General features: G+C 38.9%; 1 protein-coding gene across 2 annotated transcripts in view; it reads right to left on the bottom strand.

The window, feature by feature from the left end:
- Window positions 1-14,371, bottom strand: part of tmem125a (transmembrane protein 125a) — a 57,075-nt gene extending 42,704 nt beyond the window's left edge. For both annotated transcript variants that reach the window (XM_061975679.2, XM_061975678.2), the window contains exon 1: window positions 14,143-14,371. The gene's annotated coding sequence lies outside the window, so the exon portion shown is untranslated. The remainder of the gene's footprint in view (window positions 1-14,142) is intronic.
- Between the last annotated feature and the right edge of the window lie 7,506 nt (window positions 14,372-21,877).

Below are 21,877 nucleotides of genomic sequence, written 5' to 3'. Positions count from 1 at the left end.
GCGCTATCTTTTGGGCGAGTTCGCTCACTACAGGTGCTGCGGGTTGAAAATGTACTTCCTCTTCAGGGGCTTTGAACCGGAAGTATATCACGTTTTGTCTATTATTCGTTTAAAGCATTTCTGCTCAAAAGGATTTTTCATTCATTACTCCAAGAAACGTATGTAAGTTTTACAATATAACTAAAACAATTCATACTTACTAAAACGTCCCATGTGTGATGATTGGATGAGTGTTTTCATGCATATTTGTACATGCTATCGTTATGTAATCAAGCTAGTGTCGTTGGCATTAGCGAATATGCTGACACATTTACAAGTGTGTTAGCATTATTAACTTAGAATGGCATTCTTTTAGTATTGTTTAAGTTTTAAAGTTCACCAAAACATCACCGTGGAGTTATTGAGTCTGTTTAGCTAATTGGAGAGCTAGCTCCAGCAGCTCGTGTGTCCATGCCGATGACGTCTGTTTTGTTGGATCATCCGTTTTACTGCCATGTGACAGGCACCGTTTAGAAACAAGGTATATAAATAGACATTTATAAATGCGGCTTATGGTCCAGTGCACTTATGGTCCAGTGCAGCTAATATATGTAAACATATTTATTTCTTCTCAAATTTGGTGGGTGCGGCTTAAATACTGGTGCGTGCTAAATCTGGGAAAATACGGGACTTTAGGTAACACAGCACATTGATTACGGGAAAGTAAGCTCGATACTGAACGAATGAGCTGCTGCTAAATCGCCTCTGAGTTGGTAAAAGTTAGTTCTAGATTATAAATCAGGCCTCACACCTGGATAGTTTTGGCCGAAGGCCACCTGGCGAATAACTATTGCCTCTGAACTGAAAAATCTGGGTCTCACTTGGGGTCAGGTACAACATCTTGCCCGCAACCGCCAGGAGTGGAGTAATACGATACCGGCCTTGAAGAAGTGTAAATTAATAAAACTGAGGAAGAAAATTAATTCAAAAGAAGGGACATCAATTCTAAACAAAACTGGAGCTTCTGTTTCTTCATCCTTTTAATTAGCTGCACACGCTGGAAACGACTAGCGAGGGCAGAATAATGAATTTATTGACAGTGCATCGTGAAAGCTGATGTGTTTACTTTGCAATTAAGTAAACACAGTCTCAAAGAAATACAACCTGCGGAGGCACTTCCTGACGAGACATCCACATTTCGATGTCCGGCCCCTGAGCCCTTGGGCTCTTGAAACCGCGACCCTCTTCATTATGTAGTTGAATAGCCCCGCATTATACTATTATGTAACCAAGTTTTGGAACCCATCCGCATAAGGGGTAACAACTGTTTCGTTATAAACCCACACTGATTTTTACTGGCTCACCTGCACTGGCTTCCTGTGCACTTAAGATGCGACGTTAAGGTTTTACTACTTACGAATAAAATACTAAACGGTCTAGCTCCATCCTATCTTGCTGATTGTATTGTACCATATGTCCCGGCAAGAAATCTGCGTCCTAAGATTTCCGGCTTTATAGTGATTCCCAGAGCCCAAAAATTCTGCGGGCTACAAAGCGTTTTGTATTCAGGCTCCAGTACTCTGGAATGCCCTCCCGGTAACAGCTAGAGATGCTACCTCAGAGAAGCATTTAAAGGGGAACATTATCACAATTTCAGAAGGGTTAAAACCATTAAAAATCAGTTCCCAGTGGCTTATTTTATTTTTCAAAGTTTTTTTCTGAATTTTACCCATCACGCAATATCCCTAAAAAAAGCTTCAAAGTGCCTGATTTTAACCATCGTTATATACACCCGTCCATTTTCCTGTGACGTCACATAGTGATGCCAATACAAACAAACATGGCGGATAGAACAGCAAGCTATAGCGACATTAGCTCAGATTCAGACTCGGATTTCAGCGGCTTAAGCGATTCAACAGATTACGCATGTATAAAAAACGGATGGTTGTAGTGTGGAGGCAGGTAGCGAAAACGAAATTGAAGAAGAAACTGAAGCTATTGAGCCATATCGGTTTGAACCGTATGCAAGCGAAACCGACGAAAACGACAGCCAGCGACACGGGAGAAAGCGAGGACGAATTTGGCGATCGCCTTCTAACCAACGATTGGTATGTGTTTGTTTGGCATTAAAGGAAACTAACAACTATGAACTAGGTTTACAGCATATGAAATACATTTGGCAACAACATGCACTTTGAGAGTGCAGACAGCCCATTTCAGGCACGCTACGAACATATATTTTTCCACGATTTCAGCATTTTAAATGTGCTGTTTTTGTCCAGTAAGATACATACTAGCCTACAGTTACAGCTGAAGTGACCGATTAAAAAGATTTTAACTATTTTTTGTGATTTTTCCATGTGCAATCAATCTTCACTGGAAAAAATGGCATCCCTTCATCACTGAAACTAACTATCTGTTTTTCTGGCTTCACTGGCACCATTATTAAATCAGTGGGTGATTGCTTTTGGGTGATTTATTAATTGCAAGTACTGGCTCAATCTGGACATTTGAACAGCCTTCGCATATCCGTTCCTTTCTGCCTCGATTGTGGTTAATAAATAATAAATAAATAAATAAATAATAAATATAAAAATAAATAATGCCATCTCTGTCGTAGCATAGCTTTCGTCGGTAAAGTGTGCGGAACAAACGACTGACCTTTTCGTCGGCTTTTCCCACACCCTCGTATTTTGAACAAATTTCGTCCAATTTCTTGCCACTTTCGCATCTTTGGGCCACTGGTGCAACTTGAATCCGTCCCTGTTCGTGTTGTTACACCCTCCGACAACACACCGACGAGGCATGATGTCTCCAAGGTACGGAATACAGTCGAAAAAACGGAAAATAACAGAGTTGATTTGACTCGGTGTTTGTAATTTGTTTGAGAAAATGGCGGATTGCTTCCCGATGTGACGTCACAACCGCTCCGAGAGCGAATAATAGAAAGGCGTTTAATTCGCCAAAATTTACCCATTTAGAGTTCGGAAATCGGTTAAAAAAATATATGGTCTTTTTTCTGCAACATCAAGGTATATATTGACGCTTACATAGGTCTGGTGATAATGTTCCCCTTTAAGTCTCATCTTAAAACTCATTTGTACACGCTAGCCTTTAAATAGACCCCCCTTTTAGATCAGTTGATCTGCCGTCTCTTTTCTGCTCTGCCCCCCTCTTGGTCCCGCCAAGATTTCTCATTCTATCGCATTGGGTTGAGTTTTTTCTTGACCTGATGTTGGATCTGAGCCGAGGATGTCGTTGTGGCTTGTGCAGCTCTTTGAGACACTTGTGATTAAAGGCTATATAAATAAACTTTGATTGGTTGATTGATACTCTTTAATCAATCCCAGCTCTGTATGAATACAAGAAACAATGTTTTTCACAGTGTCCTCATATTGATCGGCCACACTTTCCCCAAATTCCAAATTGCAACTGGTCTAGCTCCGCCCCCTTTGGTACCGTACCATTGTGCTTGGCACCTCCATGCAGGAAGAGCAAAATGGGACAGCTGCTCTTAAAAACTGCATCCAATGTTGCTTCTGTCAGATAATCTCCACTTCCAATTTTGAATCTTTTTATGAAATTAACTCCATGACTTACGTAAGGCTCGTGCGTGAAACGCCGTGGTCCTTACATTGGGGACGTGAAACCCTCACAGCTGCTTGCTTTCCTTAGTTCTGCACAGCTGCAATTTTAAAACGCAAATTAAATCGCATATTAACATGCTGGTCCGCGTCCGCTTCTCTCCTGAGGAGGATGCCATCTTTTTGTTGTGCCTAAATCCTCCTCTTGAGGGTTCAAAGGTGATATTGAGTATATTCTAATGTGATTTAGGCTGTCTGGCAATAACGATCACAGTGAATGAGGCTGGTTTGATGTCTGTCTTGTTTATAGACCCATCAAGTGACAGCTTCTCTTAACACAGAGGTAGTGCTTTTCATGTAGACAAAAAGGGCCTTTTTGGGAACTGCATTCTGCAACATTCAAATTCCTCAAAAGGTCGAAAACATCACTGACTTATTTCCACCTGCCGCAGGTCAGGTTGACTCTTTTCCAGAATTCTATCAAAAATGGATCACAATAAAATGCCCTACTGGGCAATGAAAAAGTAAATGGTCCGGTAGTGTGGAGTATGCAATCGATTATAATTCTGGGAGATTAATAGAAAAATCAAAACCCACATTAAGCATTTAAATTGACGTAAAACTGCAGTGTTTGTTTTTTGCTCTACTTATAGACAGTCCACTTAAAATACTGGTTGTGCAGTTAGACGACAGAAAACCAGGTGTCACAAAGCGTTCAGGCTGCCATAAGGGCAGCAGAAGAAGAAGTAGTGGGTGACACTGTCCCATCCAGTCCGCTATACAGGGGCACCATGGCGGATCCGCCTCCACAAGCCCAGGGACTGTGCATTACCACGCCGTGCAGAAAACCTCCAGAAGCGTCCAACCCAACCTTTATTACTTTTATAAATGCAAAGAAAACACAGCTTAGAGACACTCTTCCGTAGTTTTGGTATACCTATTTCACCAAAAAGGCAAACTGTGGCCTTGGGGGCTATTTACTGAACATTGCTATTTTGGTCCGGGGCACATTGTAGAAATAAAATAACAAAAAAAAACGCACAAATGGAAAAATAGAGGAAAATGGGCTTGCTGTATCAGGAAAAGCCTGACTTGTTGATACTAAAAACATATATTAACACAAGGATTTGTCTTTAAATATATGTTTTAGCATTTGTATTAGCCCATTTCATTACATGTTGCATGATGACACCACAGTATCACCATATTGAAATAATATTAAGAAAAATATTAAGAAAAAAAAATATGTGTGCTCCATGTCACTTTCTGTTTCTGTTTCCAATTCCGGTTCCTCATTTCGATTCCCGTTCCTAAAGATTCTTGATTCCGATTCTTTTAAGAGACAGGGCCAAAAATGTACTATTCTTATGGGATTATTTTCAAGCAGTATATGAACATACAGTAAACACCTTGAACTTGACTATAAACGTTATAAAGTTTCTTTCCATATGAGTGTCACAAAAGTGTCACTTGTGAAAACCTCATATAAAAAACATTTGCACATATTCTGGTATATATGTGTTAGACCAAATGGTGTTTGATCAGGGTTTTATGCTGCCGATTATGAACACCAATTAGTTAATTTGGCGCGTACCGATCACATGACACTGCAATTTTTTAAATTATATGCAAAAAGATGTTGAAGCACAGTTGTCTTAATTACTGGACAGTTTAAAATCCCTTTTCAATAAAGTACTGAATTTAAAAGTACATGGTTCATTTTTTTAATTTATTGTGGTATCGAATACGTATCGAGAATTGTGGAAAAAGAATTTAAACTCTCTGCTGTTTGCCGCCACACAGATCACGGCATTTACACACCATCCCTACACACCGGAGCTCTTGTAAAAAGAGCTCAGCAGCGCAAGTACTTTTTGCGTCAGATGAAAAGAGCACAGCTCCCTCCCCCCATGCTCACCACATTCTACAGAGGCACTATAGACAGCCTGCTGACCAACAGCATCTCTGTCTGGACTGGAGCCTGCAATGCCTCAGACTGGAAGTCTCTCCAGAGAGTGGTGAGGACGGCGGAAAAGATCATCAGGATTCCTCTTCCTCCTATCCAGGAGATCGCAAAAAGCTGCTGCCTGACCAGGGCTCAGAAAATCTGCAAAGACTCCTCCCACCCCCACCAAGGACTGTTTTCACTGCTGGACTCTAGAAAGAGGTTCCGCAGCCTCCAAAGCAGAACCTCCAGGTTCTGTAACCGCTTCTTCACTCCAGAGAGTGGTGAGGACGGCGGAAAAGATCATCAGGATTCCTCTTCCTCCTATCCAGGAGATCGCAAAAAGCTGCTGCCTGACCAGGGCTCAGAAAATCTGCAAAGACTCCTCCCACCCCCACCAAGGACTGTTTTCACTGCTGGACTCTAGAAAGAGGTTCCGCAGCCTCCAAAGCAGAACCTCCAGGTTCTGTAACCGCTTCTTCCCTCCGGCCGTAAGACTCTTGAACGCATCATAATTAAATGATCCCCTCAACTCCCCCCAAAATAGATTAACTCGCTGGAATAAAAAAGACAATATAACATACATCCATAAACGTGGACGCATGTGAAAAAGTGCAATATATTTATCTGTACAGTAATCTATTTATTTATTTATTTTTATATATTTATTTATTATATATATATATTATTTATATTTATGTATATATATTTATTTATTTATACATGCACCTTATTGCTTTTTTATCCTGCACTACCATGAGCTTATGTAATGAAATTTTGTTCTTATCTGTGCTGTAAAGTTCAAATTTGAATGACAATAAAAAGGAAGTCTAAGTCTAAGTCTAAATCTAAGTATCTCTCATGCGCACTCTATTGCACCAGCCATGTGGGAAACGTTCGTGTATTAAAAGGCCCGAGCACTTCACACTGTCTGGTAGTTACTCTCATTAAACAATTAATCTAAGCAACAGAATAGATCTAAACATCTAGACTATTTATCCTAATCAAATCAATCAATTTAATCTATTATCGTTGCAATCCTAATGACAACCCTATAGTGACCAGCGTAAGGTAATGTTGTATTTCTTCATTACTCTTAGGATCGAAGTTAAGCTATCATAAAAATATTTTTAAATACAGATTCAAAAATTACGTTCCTCGCTATTAATCTTCTGTTGCATGGAAAAAATGTTGCATACATGGAAATCGAAGAATATTTCACACCTCCGTGGAATTGATTATGTTTATAAGTGAGCATGTGTTTCAGCTTTTTTCAAATGTATATTATGTTTATAAACTCAGGAAATAGGTCCCTGGACACATGATGACTTTGAATATAACCAATCCTGTGAAAACTTGGTATCGGACTGATACCCAAATTTGTGGTATCATCCAAAACTAATGTAACATATCAAACAACAGAAGAATAAGTGATTATTACATTTTAACAGAAGTGTAGATAGAACATGTTGGAACAGGAAGTAAGCAGATATTAACAGTAAATGAACAAGTAGATTAATAATTAATTTTCTACCACTTGTCCTTAATAATGTTGACAAAATAATAGAATGATACAATATGTTACTGCATATGTCAGCAGACTAATTAGGAGTCTTTGTTTACTTACTACTAAAAGACAAGTTGCCTAGTATGTTCACTATTTTATTTAAGGACTTTACTGTAATAATAAACATATGTTTAATGTACCCTAAGATTTTTTTGTTAAAATAGAGCCAATAATGCATTTTTTTTGTGGTCCCCTTTATTTAGAAAAGTACCAAAATAATTTTAGTACCGGTACCGGTATCAAAATATTGGTATCGTTACAACACTAGTTACAGCGGAGGAAGATGAAGTTTATGTCTATTTACAACCGCCAACATATTGGCCTCACTTTGTGTATATACTGACTGGGAAACTAAGAATCCGTCTTTAAGATTCAGCCCGTATCTGTGTTCCACTCAGTGTCTGGCACCCATGACGAACATATAAACACCTACATACCACAGTCTCACCTTTATGGCGAAAAACATCCACCAGCATGCATATCCATTCTATTCTTCACCCTCTCATCCTGTGCTTTAGAAGCTCTTCACTAATAAGGCCTATCACATACTGTTTTCACCCTGACTTGTTTTAACACCTTTAACCACATCCTGAAACATGTTTAAAGTTATGAAGTTTGTACTGACATATGCAGCTCAGGCAACAGATCTGTCTACACTATATCCGGAAAGTATTCACAGCGCTAAGTGCTTCACTTTTTCCAGATTTTGTTATGTTACAGCCTTATTCAAAAATGGAAGAATTTCAATTTTGTCCACAACATTCTATACCAGGGGTGTCAAACTCAAATACAGAGTGGAACAACATTTTAAACTGAACAAAGCCGCGGGCCAAGGTTGAACAAATTAACCTTTTAATAGGGACCCAAACAAGTTTTGCATTGCATATTGAACAAGCAAGGCTTATATAACTTTATAGTGACATGCAAAATCAAGTTTCAAATAATAATAATAATAATTCAAAAACATCAATGGCATATCAAATAACATTTTAATACAAATTGAATGCCTCTTTTCTATTTGCAGCCTTCTGAGGTAAATATCAAAACAAACTTTTTCCACAGGCTAATAATAAATTTGAAAATAAAATAACAATAATGAATGAATCAAACATTCAAGCCTTGAAGTAGCAAAAGAAAGGAAGGGCGGGTTTGGTGGTAGCGGGGTGGGTTGTATATTGTAGCGTCCCGGAAGAGTTAGTGCTGCAAGGGGTTCTGGATATTTGTTCTGTTGTGTTTATGTTGTGTTACGGTGCGGATGTTCTCCCAAAATGTGTTTGTCATTCTTGTTTGGTGTGGTTTCACAGTGTGGCACATATTTGTAACAGTGTTAAAGTTGTTTATGCGGCCACACTCAGTGTGACCTGTATGGCTTTTGATCAAGTATACTTTGTATTCACTTATGTGTGTGTAGAAGCCGCATATATCATGTGATAGAAGCCGGCACGCTGTTTGTATGGAGGAAAAGCAGACGTGACGACAGGTTGTAGAGGACGCTAAAGGCAGTGCCTTTAAGACACACCCCCAATATTGTTGTCCGGGTGGAAATCGGGAGAAATTCGGGAGAATGGTTGCCCCGGGAGACTTTTGAGAGGGGCACTGAAAATACCGGCGGGCCGGCTCTAATGTTAATTTGATATTGCCTCAAGGGCCAAATGAAATTACACGGCGGGCCAAATTTGGCCCGCGGGCCAGAGTTTGACACCTATGTTCTATACATAATACCCCATAATGACTTTTTTTTTTTTTTTTTTTTTTTGTAGAAATGTTTGCAAATGTATTAGAAATTTTAAACTAAGAAATCACGTGTAAATAAGTATTCACAGCATTTGCTCAATAATTTGTTGATGCACCTTTGGAAGCAAATGCAGCCTAAAGTCTTTTTGAATATGATGCCACAAGCTTGGCACACTTACTGTACCTTTGAGCAGTTTGCCAATTACTCTTTGCAGTGCCTCTCAAACTCCTTGAAGTTGGATAAAAAGCATTGGTTTTCATTCAGGACGTCTCTGTACATTACTGCATTCATCTTTCCCTATATCCCGACTAGTCTCACAGTTCCTGCCTCTGAAAAACATCCCCACAGCATGATGCTGCCACCACCATGCTTCACAGTAGGGATGGTATTGGCTTAGTGATGAGTGGTGCCTGGATTCCTCCAAATATGACGCCTGGCATTCACGCCAAAGAGTTCAATCTTCATCTAGACTCCAAACATCCCAGAACAAGCTAGTCAGATTACTTCTAGACCTCCACCCCAGATCACACCTAACTCCTACCCACTTCTCCAAAGTGGGTAGGCTCAGGATGGAGGACAGAGTAAAACAACTTGCACTGAGCCTTGTCTATAAAATCCGCTACACCTCCCTGATACCGAAGTACATGTCAAACTACTTCCTTAACGTAAATGACCGCCATAACCACAACACCAGGTGGAGCTCCACTAACCACGTTAAACCCAGATTCCGATCTAACAAAGGTCTTAACTCACTCTCTTTCTATGCCACATCAATGTGGAATGCTCTCCCAACAGGTGTCTCTATCTCTGTCTCTATCCTCCTTCAAAACCGCACTAAAAGAACACCTCCAGGCAACTTCAACCCTAAACTAACACCCTCCCTTCCTCATCATACCTCTTCGGATTGTAAATAATCAAATGTAAACAATCAAATGTACTCACTTTTTCTTATACATATGTACCAAGTCAGACCTACACTGTTCCAATGTCAATTTCTCTGATGATGCAATTGTTGATGACTGAAGTGTTGATACCAACCAAACTTAACCCCCCCACCCCCTCCATATCCCACACCCCGGATTTTAAATAATGTAAATAATTCAATTTATATACTGTGATGATTATCTTGTGTGATGACTGTATTATGAAAATAGTATATATCTGTATCATGAATCATGACCCCGACTTAAACAAGTTGAAAAACTTACTCGGGTGTTACCATTTAGTGGTCAACTGTACGGAATATGTACTTCACTGTGCAACCTACTAATAAAAGTTTCAATCAATCGATCTCATCTGACCAGAGAATTTTGTTTCCCGTGGTCTGAGAGTCTTTCAGGTGCATTCAAACAAGCTTTTTATGAATGAATGGCTTCCATCTGGCCACTTAACCATACAGGCCTGATTGGTGGATTGCTGCAGAGATGGTTGTCCTTCTGTAAGGTTCTCCTCTCTCCACAGAAGAATGCTGTAGTTATGAAAGAGTGACCATCGGGTTCTTGGTCACTTCCCAGACTAAGGCCCTTCTCTCCTGATCGCTCAGTTTAAATGGTCGGCCAGCTCTAGGAAGAGTCCTGGTGGTTCCAAACTTCTTACACAAACGTACATTGTAGGACAATGTACTCATTGGGACCTTTAAGGCAGCAGATCTTTTTCTGTGCCCTTCCCCAGATTTGGTCTGCAGACAATTCCTTCGACTTCATTTTTGTTTGGTGTTCTGCCATGCACTGTCAAGTGTGTGACCTTGGTTTGTGCCTTTCCAAATCATGTCCAACCAACTGAGTTTACTGCAGGTGGACTCCAATTATGCTGCTGGAACATTTCAAGGGTGATCAGTTGAAACAGAACGCCCCTGACCTCACTTTTGAGCTTCATGGCAAATGCTGTGAATACCTATGTCAATGTGATGTATTTAGTTATTTTTTTAAATACATTTGCTAAAATAAAAAATAAAAAGTGTTTTCACATTTTCATAACAGGGTATTGTGTGTAGAATTGTGAATATTTTGGAATAAGGCTGTAACATAACAAAATGTGGAAAAAGTGAAGCGCTTTGAATACTTTCCGGATGCACTGTACATGACCAAAGGCACATTATTGATCTGTCGTGATCACAATAACTCGAACACCACGTTATCAACCCTACGGTTTATGGGTTTTCCATAATGCAGAAAAAACTGACCTAGATGTGTAAAACAGGAGCTCTATGACGCTTGCACTCATTTGTCCATGCACTATAATTGCAGGGCCATCCCGCCCAGTGCAAAGGTTAGACTGTGATAGCATGTCACCATTTTTACTTCTTGGATGCGAATGAAAACAAAACAGGCCATAAGGGGCTGTAAGAATAAAATATAAATAAAATAAATACAAAACAATGATAAAATAACTTTGATAAATAAAATAAAAATGTAATGTATTCATTCTACACACATTTAGGGCTGCAACTAACAACTAATTTGATCATCGATTAATCTGTTGATTATTACTTCGATTAATCGATTAATAATCGGATAAAAGAGACAAACTACATTTCTATCCCTTTTCAGTAATTTATTGGGGGAAAAAACCAGCATACTGGCACCATACTTATTCTGATTATCGTTTCTCAGCTGTTTGTAAATGTTGCAGTTTATAAATAAAGGTTTATAAAAAATAAAATAAATAAATAAAATAAAAAAAGTAGCCTCTGCGCATAGCATAGATCCAACGAATCGATGACTAAATTAATCGCCAACTATTTTTATAATCGATTTTAATCGATTGGTTGTTGCAGCCCTACACACATTATTATTTTAGTACATAATTTGACTGACATTGTCTGATATACAAACAATAATATGGCATACATTATCTATGTGGGATAAGGTAAATACTGGAATGTGATACAGCAACACTTATTTTATAGGTTATGGCAGGGGTCAGCAACCTGTGGCTCTCGAGCCGCAAGCCCAAGTGGCTCCCTGGAGCACTTTTAAAAAAGGATTGAAAATGGAAAAAGATGGGGGAAAAATATTTTTTTTGTTTTAGTATGTTTTATGTTTGAGGACAAACATGACACAAATCTTCCCAATTGTTAGAAATCCCACTGTTCTTCTGTTATGCTGCGTCATAGTCCACCATAGTGTGGACTGTGACGCAACAGTTTGTTTACATGTAAAATCTTCCACTCCTTCTTTGTCTCATTTTGTCCACCAAACGTTTTATACTGTGCTTGAATGCACAAAGGTGCGCTTTGTTGATGTTATTGACTTGTCGGAGTGCTAATCAGGCATATTTGGTAAGTTCATGACTGCAAAGCTAATCATGGCTAACATGCTATTTAGGCTAGCTCAGTGGTTATTAACCTTGTTGGAGGTACTGAACCCCACCAGTTTCATATGCACATTCACGGAACCCTTCTTTAGTGAAAAATAAAATGTTTTTCTTAATTTAATCGTAATTTATAAATATGAATCATGAAATGATGTTATCCTGAGATCGTTAGGTTAAAGTTAAAGCAAATTACCAATGATTGTCACACACAGACTGGGTGTGGCGAAATTTGTTCTCTGCATTTGACCCATCCTCTTGTTCACCCCCTGGGAGGTGAGGGGAGCAGTGGGCAGCAGCGGTGGCCGCACCCCGGAATCATTTTTGGTGATTTAACCCTCAATTCCAACCCTTGATGCGGAGTGCCAAGCAGGGAGGTAATGGGTCCCATTTTTATAATCTTTGGTATGACTCGGCCGGGGTTTGAACTCACAACCTCCCTGCTTGGCACTCAGCATCAAGGGTTGGAATTGGGGGTTAAATCACCAAAAATGATTCCCGAGCGCGGCCACCGCTGCTGCTCACAGCTCCCCTCACCTCTAGGGTGATGGGTTAAATGCAGAGAATAATTTCATCACACCTAGTGTGTGTGTGACAATCGTTGGTACTTTATATTAAAGAAATACTAGTCAATATATGTTTTACAAACAGAAAGTTACAGGAATGTACACATGATCCCATGTTTACATCTCATTGTGCAACATGTGAATGTTTTAGTGGGAGCTAAATGCGATATCTGAAAGGGGTACAAATTATTTCCAAAGCACGACCCCCACCCAGACATACAATACGAGTACACAGCTCATGAAAAACAATATTTTTTGTTATTGTCATTGTAAGTGGGTCAAAACACTTATATTAGAAAATATGGAAATGACTGCTCTCATTTAATTACAACAATAAAACATTTAACTTGTAATTTAGTCAGGTTTGGGACAGGTGTGCTGCTGGTGCGGCCACAGTGTGCACGTCTGACGTCGCTCACATGTGCTCCACTGAATGCTCAAGGACTTTTTGCGTTTGCTCACGCATATGGAAAATTAGAGGGAACATTGTTTGGGGTATCCATAATACGCCGATAGGGAGAAGTTTTTATTTACACAATGAGTCGGGTGTGTCTTGACCTCCGCGGCGGAGGCTCCGCCGAACCCCTGAGGCCGACTCACCGAACCCCTAGGGTTCGATCGAATCCAGGTTAAATAACCAGTGGGCTAGCTGCATGTACAGTACATATTGCATCAGTATGCCTCATTTGTAGGTATATTTGAGCTCATTTATTATCCTTTACTTGTATCCTCTTTGTACATAATTTAGTTTTGCATGTCTCATGACACATTTCAGATAGTTGTTTGTGTGCCACGGTGTTCCAGACCACAGCAAACGTTACACAGCTTGCAAAGATTGTAATAAATCTATTAAAAGAAGACAGCCTGCCGTTTCCTTTAACTTGGACACAAACATCTATACCTTTGGCCATTAAAAGCCAGTAATTTCCGGAGTTATCTCACCTTCTGAGTAGCCTCTGATTTACTAATGTTTTCCAATGTTGTAAAAATGTGTAGAATAAATATTAAACAAAGATTTGCTCCAGCCTGTGACACATAGTAATTTTGATAGTAGGCTATTATAACTAATATAGACACTTACGTCATGTGTTGCCTTCATTATAAGACTTATATACAGCTTTTCATTTTTTGCGTTTCCAGACTGATTAGTTTTTTTGTATTTTTGGTCCAATATGGCTCTTTCAACGTTTTGGGGTAATGGAGTAATTGAATTATCTCAAAGCACAAGAAAAAAATAAAAACAATTCCGTCGATTATATTGTATTTGTCCTATAATAATCCATACATAAAAACGAATACTGTATTGGAGGTTATATATTGTGTATCAACGGCAAGTGATGAAAAAAGGTATACATTTTGGGGGAAAACATAACTTTGTTCATATAAAGTTGAAAAAAAAAGAGGAAAAAATTTATTTATAAATTCCTCTTTTGCATACTAAAATCCGTTCTTACCTGTGCTGGTCCTCTGTGTTAACACCGGTCAGAGATCCCTTTCTATCCGAATTCCAGGTGCTGTCTGCGGCTGTGAAGTGACAACGCCAGTCGGTGAATTCATCCGAGCCGCCGGCGGATCACCGAATCCTGTGAAAGAGCTGCTCAATTGCTGCGATTGTTGTTCCTTTCGCTTTCTGGCAGTGTGTTCGTTGGTCTGCACCAGCACCGGGCGGACTTCCTCCCCGCGCGGTCTGCTTGCAGGTGTGGCCGAGCGAGGCGGAACGCGACGCGGGTGGGAGGGGACACATACGCGGGGGAGGATCGACCTTTGCTCTCACGTGAGTTACATGACTATGATATTCATCTGCAGCCACATATAGTCTCTCCCATTGCTTGTCTTTTGCTGCAAACTTCTCCATCAAAGTCATTATTGGTTTTATGATAATGCAATTGATTACAATTAAAAAGCAATCGCTCAAGCAATTATAATCCTCAGGCGTTTTCTTCTAATTCATGTAAATTGTGCCATCAGAAGTTGAGTTTTGATATTGGAAACTTTAAATTGAACCTTATGATGACATTGTCAGCTTTCCAAATCATTGCTGGTCAAAAGTTTTAATATGGACGATCAAATGTAAATATCAGTTAACATCTAAATCAGGGGTGTCAAACGTAAGGCCCGTGGGGCGGATCAGGCCCGCGAACAGGTTTTGTCCGGCCCACGGGACATACTTGCCAACCTTGAGACCTCCGATTTCGGGAGGTGGGGGGCGGGGGGCGGGGGTGGGGCGGTGGTGTGGTTAAGATATATATATCCATCCATCCATCCATCCATTTTCTACCGCTTATTCCCTTCGGGGTCGCGGGGGCGCTGGAGCCTATCTCAGCTACAATCGGGCGGAAGGCGGTGTACACCCTGGACAAGTCGCCACCTCATCGCAGGGCCAACACAGATAGACGGACAACATTCACACTCACATTCACACACTAGGGCCAATTTGGTGTTGCCAATCAACCTATCCCCAAGTGCATGTTTTTGGAGGTGGGAGGAAGCCGGACTACCCGTAGGGAACCCACGCAGTCAAGGGGAGAACATGCAAACTCCACACAGAAAGATCCCGAGCCTGGGATTGAACCCCAGACTACTCAGCACCTTCGTATTGTGAGGCAGACGCACTAACCCCTCTGCCACCGTGCTGCCAGATATATATATATATATATATATATATATATATATATATATATATATATATATATATATATATATATATATATATACAGTATATATATATATATATATATATATATATATATATAAGAAATACTTGACTTTCAGTGAATTCTAGCTATATATATATATATATATATATATATATATATATATATATATATACATATATATTTTATTATATATATATTTATATATATATATATATATATATATATATATATATATATATAAATACTTGAATTTCAGTGTTCATTTATTTACACATATACACACACATAACACTCCTCTACTCATTGTTGAGTTAAGGGTTGAATTGTCCATCCTTGTTCTATTGTCTGTCACTATTTCAGAACACACACATTATACAAATATACATTATAAAATCAATAAGAAAACGGGAGCTCTAATTTGGGAGTCTGAATTAGGATCAGAAGTTCCTATATAAACGTTGCGTACTCACGTCGCCATTTTGTATTGATTACTGCAGCTGTGCACTGGATTCATTCACAAATACAAACTACAACTCACAAACACTTTAGAGTTAGGCTCCACCATCAGAATGTGTACTTAAACTTATAAAGATCACATGGATATTATTCAGTGAGTTGATTCACCAAAACTAACCTGTTATACAGGAGGAAAAAGCACACAGGACGTTTCAATTGTTCACAGACTGGCCGCTCTCATCAGAATGACAAGACACTTCCGGTCTGCAGGTGCATTCAATTGGGAAGAAACGCCCTACTGCCCCCTACTGACCAATGTGAATACTGATAAATGTGGAGTGACAGCTCCAAAAACGAATTCAAACCACAAAATAAACTAAATAAATCAACACAAAAATGTGACACATTATGGGTGGGTCACATGTGCATGTACAACAGGCTGTCAACATGTCACTCAGGTCCGCATGGAGCTGGAGGGGGCGTGGCCTCCAGCTCCGCCTGAATTTTGGGAGATTTTCGGGAGAAAATTTGTCCCGGGAGGTTTTCGGGAGAGGCGCTGAATTTCGGGAGTCTCCCGGAAAATCCGGGAGGGTTGGCAAGTATGCCACGGGATGAGTTTACTAAGTAAAAAAATGAGCCGACAGTTTGGAATGAAAGAAACTGCTGTTCTAAATGTGTCCACTAGATGTCGCAATAGCAATTCTTTGTAACTTTGTAGATCAGACTTAGACAAACGTTAATGATCCACAAAGGAAATTGTTCCACACAGTAGCTCAGTTACAAAGGATGGAAAGTGTAAGGATGGAAAGGATAATACAGGTGTAAAGTAGACTAAAAATTTACCGTAGTAGCAATATTGTCATGTCTGTGTGATCATGTTTTGTTTTAGTCATGTTCGGTTTTGTTTTTGGACTTTTTGTGCACTTTTGTTTGTTTTGTCACCATAGCAACCATTAGTTTCACCTGGTTCACATCCTCATGTCACGCACCTGTCTCACGTTTTCACATTTTGCGTCACGCACCTGCTGTCACTGATCATGTCAAGTTAAGTTAAAGTACCAATGATTGTCACACACACACTAGGTGTGGTGAAATTTGTCCTCTGCATTTGACCCATCCCCTTGTTCACCCCTTGGGAGGTGAGGGGAGCAGCGGGCAGCAGCGGGCAGCAGCGGTGGCCGCGCCCGGGAATCATTTTTGGTGATTTAACCCCCAATTCCAACCCTTGATGCTGAGTGCCAAGCAGGGAGGTAATGGGTCCCATTTTTATAGTCTTTGGTATAAAATATAACATATGTAATATTTACATATTATATATACAGTATTTGATATATACTGATATATTGTTTTTTTATATAATGTATATATATATATATTATGCTACATATGTAAAAATAATAATAAAATAAGCCATATATTAGTGCACCAGTCGAAGAAAATGATAAAACCACATAAATAACATCCTGTAATTTGATTTTTGTTATTTTTCTTATCTTGATGGATTGAAAATTAACACCAATGACTTGACTGATGAACATTATGACATCATTTATTCAGAAAGTATAAATAACGACAAATAAAGGTAGAATACTAATAACCGCAACATGTAAGTGTAAAAACAAAAAAAAACATTATTGATTTGTACATTTTCAGAATGTGCTTGTTCTATTTTTAAACAAAGAAAACAATCTGAAGTTGTCTTTATGTTTAAGTTATCGTGCCGTGATTTTACCAGTCCGGCCCACTTGGGAGTAGATTTTCCTCCATGTGGCCCCCGATGTAAAATGAGTTTGACACCCCTGATCTAAATGTTAACCCAGCAAGCACGAGACTTTGATACAACGTTGATTATACATGCATGTCATTTAAAACTGACTTCTAAACAACGTTGCAAAATAGTTGTATTTGTGAATTGAGACGACGTTGGTGTCTTAACGTTGGATCCATGTTGTTGGTTGGGAAATGACCAAATTTCAATGGTAAAATCAACGCCACAACCTGACATTGAATAACAAAGCATGTTGTTTCAACGTAGTATTTGTGCTGTAAAATATTGGTTTTACAATGACCAAAATTCAATGGTCAAATCAACGTCAAAACCTAACATTGATTAGACGTTGTCAAAAAACATGTTCCAGCGTTAGGTTTGAGTTGCTCAACGTCAGAACCAAATCCAACAAGTTTTCAATGTTGTTTTGTCTTGTGCATGCTGGGTAAACATGGTAGTTTACAGGCTACTATGAGCTAGCAGCTACACAACAGCTAAGCACACAATAACACACAGGCGAGACACATGTATTAAGTGTCCTTAATTGAACAATATTTCAGTTTAAAACAGCACATATTTCAATATAAACAAGTATCAAAGAATCATAGTTGCATATTACACTTACTAAGTCTCCAAGGCTGAAATGTATTATAAGTGTCTAGTGACAAACTTGTCCGCATCATTCATCACTTAATTCATTATTGTGGCCAATAAGTGTCGACAAAAAACTATTTCAACTTCACTTCCACCTAAAGACAGCTAATTTAGTCCATTCTAGACAGGTAATAATAAATAGGTTAGTGTTTTTCATATCTACCTTTGTTCCATGTTTGAGTCAATTCACTTGATCAAACCTTTACTAACATTACACACTACAAAATAATAAACACGTGCTATAATTTGTGCTGATATCGTATCGGATACAATTATCAGCCAGCAGGTTATTGAGACAGAGAGGATTTATGTATTTAATATTTGTATGGTTACTATGGTATATTATTTATTTATTATTTATTTGTTCACTGTTCTGTTACAGAGAACAAGGAAATTGGATAAACATGCTATGGTATGAAAAGGGGTAGGATTAAATAAGCTCTGCTTCTCCCTACTCCTTTTCGGACGTGCTGGAATGAAACAACTGGAATTGTGTGATGCATTACATTGTATCGTATGCATGTTCGAAATAAACTGAAACTGAACTGAACTGAACTAAACTGAAGTTGCTTCGGCACAAACATTTATTAAATAGTTATATCTTTAAATAATTACTTAAATGTGTGATTAAGTTAGTTAATTTAAAAGTACATGTAACTGTTTAACCATTCAATTATTACAATATCTGATAAATATTCAATCATTGATTTCATTATTTCATTATTTAACTATGGTGGCAGAGGGGTTAGTGCATCTGCCTCACAATACGAAGGTCCTGAGTAGTCTTGGGTTCAATTCCGGGCTCGGGATCTTTCTGTGTGGAGTTTGCATGTCCTCCCCGTGACTGCGTGGGTTCCCTCCGGGTACTCCGGCTTCCTCCCACCTCCAAAGACATGCACCTGGGGATAAGTTGATTGGCAACACTAAATTGGCCCTAGTGTGTGGATGTGAGTGTGAATGTTGTCTGTCTATCTGTGTTGGCCCTGTGATGAGGTGGCGACTTGTCCAGGGTGTACCCCGCCTTCCGCCCGATTGTAGCTGAGATAGGCTCCAGCGCCCCCCGCGACCCCAAAGGGAATAAGCGGTAGAAAATGGATGGATTATTTAACTAACTATTTCATGATGTAATGAATTATTTTGTGATTTAATTAATATTTTCAAAATATAATGTATTAGCTAAATGTTTCATGATTTTACAATGTAAAATTACCCTTGTGTAATGTTCATACTGTTGTTACTCAGCCAGTGTTTGTGGGTCTGATGGACCCACAAACAATATCCCAATATCCCAATAAACATCTGTTCAGTATTTTAACATAAAAGTGTTTGATTGTGAGGCATTAAAAGCCACAAAATGCAACGGGTCCATCAGACAGACCCACAAACACTGGCTGAGTAACAACAATATGAACATTGCATGGAAATTTCTCTGCCAGTTCCTGCATCCCACAGGGATTCTTCTTTTGTGTTTCTGCACCTGCGGTTCCCACACAAGGTTGCAACATTGTTTGCCAACACTGTCTGCTCTCATTTTCTCGCACATTTGGCCCTCTGATGTTCTGTGTACCTACACTCTGTCCTCCTCTTGTCTAGGCCTGCTGTGTGTGTGTGTGTGTGTGTGTGTGTGTGTGTGTGTGTGTGTGTGTGTGTGTGTGTGTGTGTGTGTGTGTGTGTGTGTGTGTGTGTGCGTGTGTGCGTGTGTGTGTGTGTGTGTGTGTGTGCGTGCAATCTTGTTGTGAACCTATAACTGTACTGTCAGATCCAGAAATATTTGGACAATGACAGTGTTTATGATTTTGCCTTTGCAGTACACACATTGTTACACAACCACCATTGATTTGAAATACATTAGTCAACGAACTGCAAAGGACTGAGGTGTTCAGATTCAGCTTTAACCAAGAGGTTTGGAAAAATGATGGCATGTATTATTTTGAAATTTCGACAACATGTACATTATGTAGATAATATCCATTTCATTTTTTGTGATTCAACTGATATAGTTGTAAACATATTAATATTGTTTGATATTCATAATTTGGGATTAATGTACTGCAATTTGATGATGTTCATCAAAGTATGTCGATTTATTATCATTTGATAATCCATAATGAATAGTGTATAAGAAAAAAGCATTTAAAAAAAACGGTCACTGTCCAAATATGTGTGGGCCTATAGTAGCTGGCTTTACCAAACAACAAGATTGACGTTGTTGTTATAATTAAAATACCAGGAACATTTTTGGACATACTTACACAATTAAATTCTGCATAGGGCTACAGTTTAGCCAGGGCCCTGATGGCCAAAGACGTGAGCACATACATAAAGTAAGATACCAACAGGGAGCAGAGAGAGCAAGATGTAGAGTTTCCAGCTCTGAAATCAATGAGGCATTTTTAACTACATCTTAAATCATATTCATGCTTAACCAATTAAAAGCATCAGTCAGGGTTAAATAACTTGTTGCAAGCTGAAACATCATCGCCCAGTATTTATTCAATGAGGGACTCTTTAACCTATGACCTTTTTTTAGTCAGGCAGCATATTATAATATGTTTACATGGATACCCTTTATCATTGTTTCAAATGTAAGGCACATACAAAATCCAATTATTGACCTTCTCTACTCTCTGATCCCCAAGCCAGGTACTTATATATTACCATAAGAAATGCAGCAGTAAAAAATAAATAAATAAATAAATACATTAATTAATTAATAATATGTATATATATATATATATATATATATATATATATATATATATATATATATATATATATATATATATATATATATATATGTATGTATGTGTGGGAAAAAAATCACAAGACTACTTCATCTCTACAGGCCTGTTTCATGAGGGGGTTCCCTCAATCATCAGGAGATATATATATATATATATATATATATATATATATATATATACAGGTAAAAGCCAGTAAATTAGAATATTTTGAAAAACTTGATTTATTTCAGTAATTGCATTCAAAAGGTGTAACTTGTACATTATATTTATTCATTGCACACAGACTGATGCATTCAAATGTTTATTTCATTTAATTTTGATGATTTGAAGTGGCAACAAATGAAAATCCAAAATTCCGTGTGTCACAAAATTAGAATATTACTTAAGGCTAATACAAAAAAGGGATTTTTAGAAATGTTGGCCAACTGAAAAGTATGAAAATGAAAAATATGAGCATGTACAATACTCAATACTTGGTTGGAGCTCCTTTTGCCTCAATTACTGCGTTAATGCGGCGTGGCATGGAGTCGATGAGTTTCTGGCACTGCTCAGGTGTTATGAGAGCCCAGGTTGCTCTGATAGTGGCCTTCAACTCTTCTGCGTTTTTGGGTCTGGCATTCTGCATCTTCCTTTTCACAATACCCCACAGATTTTCTATGGGGCTAAGGTCAGGGGAGTTGGCGGGCCAATTTAGAACAGAAATACCATGGTCCGTAAACCAGGCACGGGTAGATTTTGCGCTGTGTGCAGGCGCCAAGTCCTGTTGGAACTTGAAATCTCCATCTCCATAGAGCAGGTCAGCAGCAGGAAGCATGAAGTGCTCTAAAACTTGCTGGTAGACGGCTGCGTTGACCCTGGATCTCAGGAAACAGAGTGGACCGACACCAGCAGATGACATGGCACCCCAAAC

Source organism: Nerophis lumbriciformis, linkage group LG14, assembly GCF_033978685.3.
Source record: "Nerophis lumbriciformis linkage group LG14, RoL_Nlum_v2.1, whole genome shotgun sequence".
Lineage (NCBI taxonomy): Eukaryota > Metazoa > Chordata > Actinopteri > Syngnathiformes > Syngnathidae > Nerophis > Nerophis lumbriciformis.
The sequence above is the reverse complement of the archived record's forward strand: the minus strand, read 5'-3'. Positions and strand labels throughout refer to the sequence as shown.